At 49.6% G+C, this 2,308-nt stretch overlaps 1 long non-coding RNA gene and 1 other non-coding gene across 2 annotated transcripts; both read right to left on the bottom strand.

The window, feature by feature from the left end:
- Positions 1 to 415: 415 nt before the first annotated feature.
- Positions 416 to 1,876, bottom strand: LOC128594618 (uncharacterized). Its single transcript, XR_008382610.1, has 3 exons — positions 1,679 to 1,876; positions 807 to 874; positions 416 to 567 (listed from the first exon to the last, which is right to left on the bottom strand). It is a non-coding gene; the product is annotated as an uncharacterized LOC128594618 (long non-coding RNA).
- On the bottom strand, positions 678 to 747 carry LOC128595200 (small nucleolar RNA SNORD50). The gene has a single exon (XR_008382849.1). It is a non-coding gene; the product is annotated as a small nucleolar RNA SNORD50 (small nucleolar RNA).
- Positions 1,877 to 2,308: the final 432 nt, after the last annotated feature.

The raw sequence follows: 2,308 nt of genomic DNA, 5'->3' as shown, positions 1-2,308 counted from the left end.
TATCCCATTCCCCATTTCTCAGTAGGCACCAGGATGTACATTACATTAAAACAAAATATTCCATGATTTGGTTAGTAACCACTTACTTCAATGCCTGGCATTCTTTCCCCCAGTAATTCCTGTCTCTTCCCTTTGCTCTCACTTACCTCAATATAGGAATACTCAGTACCCAAGGCAAAGCTGTGGTATTCCATACCTTATTTTTGCAAACCAATTGCCAAACTGATTCATCTCTTCTTTTTATCATTTCTTCATAAAAACCCTAAGTATTCTCCCAAAAGCCAGGGTAAAATTTCACTGTTTTAATTACAATTGTGCATTTTGAATTCAATCACATGACTAAAGGTAAAGCACTCATTCAGAATAATTATAGATTATAAGAGTGGTTGGCTGAAAGCAAAGAATTTTCCATATATACATTACATGATTTATTTACAAAAGAAAAATCAATACAATCAAAAGTTGTGTATTTTCCTTTCATGTTGGCAAAATGAAGAGCCTTTTCTGGATGTCTTAGTTATCACCAGCTTTTCACGTAAGAGACCAGCAAACTTCACGGTACTGGTCCTACAAAAAGGAAAAAAAAAAAAAAACACCATGAGATTTACCAGACAGGCAATATTACAATAGGTGATATGAAATCATTAAAAAAAAAATTACTGCCCTTACAATGGTCTATCTCAGAAGCCAGATCCGTGTAGTTTTTTTCAACAGAAATTCAGGTTCGGGATAGGATCATCACAGATATGACCAAGGACACAACATTCACTAAAATTGCTAAGCAAAAAAAATAAAACTCCACTCACAGAAATTGTTCCAATGTAGGAATTTCACAGAAAGCCGTCCTCTTTCAATTGGCAGACAGCGACCCTCACTGTTGGCAGAGGAAAAGCAAGTACCATGAGCTATTGTGAACTTCACCAAAGTAAAGTTTGTTTTATAAACAAAAAATTATCTTATTCTTGAATATTGGTCTGTGCTTTTCTTCAGGTAATCAGTTTCGGGATCTGCTTCATCACTGGGCAGCCAGTCGCGCCTCACACGTGCACACGATACACGGACTGTACCTCAGTGATTTCCAAGTACGTAACTTGTTACAAAGGCCTGAGCGTGGCAGAGACGCTACGGAACTTGCACAGCCAACTTAACTACAGAAGGAAGCCGCAAAAGCTACACCTCCGACCCGCAGCTTCATTATCCAGTGTCCAAGACGCTGGTCAAGACATCCACTCAGTCCACGCGCGAATTGAACGTGCACTCAGTCATGACGTGCTCGTGCTACACGTCCATGGTAGGAGAGTCAGGTTTTTCCACTAACTATTCCCCCAGGTTTCTGGAACTTTCTCACGCATCAAATTACAGAAATTAAAATGACACGTTAAGTCTCTATTTCTGTACATCACTGAATTGGTGCGCTCAGCCCGGACACAGACCGTAACCGCCGTTACCTCTCCGTCCCGCGTGATTCGTGCGGCGCCAAGGCTTAGGGCTTTTCCTGCCTGGCCCACTTCGTCAGCGCCCCGAAGCAAACTGATGACCGAGGAAGACGCTCGCCATGTCCGCTAAGGCCCAGCGTTGCCTGGCCCCCCGCACCCCTTCCGGGAGGGCAGGACCCACAAGCGCCGCCGCCTGCGCCGCGGCGGTAAGCGGCCTCCTCACTCCAAGGCGGGCCCTGTACCTGCCGCGACTCATGCCTGGCCGTGCGTCTCTTACCGGCGAGCTTTCAACGGTCGGCATCGAGCCCGATTCTCTTAAGACCGCGCCACAGTGAGGGCTGGGGATGCCCACCTCCGCCTGCGCCATTGCCTCCGGCTCAGACATGAGCGACTAGGCCCATTCCCAACACTAACAACAGCTCCAGAGAGAGCCCGGAAAGGCCGCAATGGCTTCAAGCAGCTCCCTATATAGCTGCCCAGCGTCAGAACGAGGTCGCCCCGCCCTTTCACGCCTATTGGACAAGGGAGAAGGGAGGGGCGTGACGCGAACAAGCGGGAGCGCGCGTGGCGGCTCTTTTCGTGGACCGGTTGTGGGGAGTGGTGCGCGTGCTGCAAGCCAGGCGCGCGTCCGTAGGCTCAATGGGACCTCGCGCTGCCGCGTCAGGCGAGCGAGCAAGCTCTACGTGGCGTGGGAGTGGCGCCAGAATTCAAACCAGCAGCCTCCGTTTTGACTTGGCCGTCTCCGGTCCAAAGTCAGTTCCGCCCACGGTCGATTGGGGCCGGGTGCGGGCTGGAGTCCTGCGGTTTCAGCACCACGCGGCCTCCAGCTGCACGGGCTCGGCTCGTGGAGCAGGGAAGTTGGCCGCAGCAGC

This window comes from Nycticebus coucang, chromosome 9 (assembly GCF_027406575.1).
Source record: "Nycticebus coucang isolate mNycCou1 chromosome 9, mNycCou1.pri, whole genome shotgun sequence".
NCBI lineage: Eukaryota > Metazoa > Chordata > Mammalia > Primates > Lorisidae > Nycticebus > Nycticebus coucang.
The sequence above is the reverse complement of the archived record's forward strand: the minus strand, read 5'-3'. Positions and strand labels throughout refer to the sequence as shown.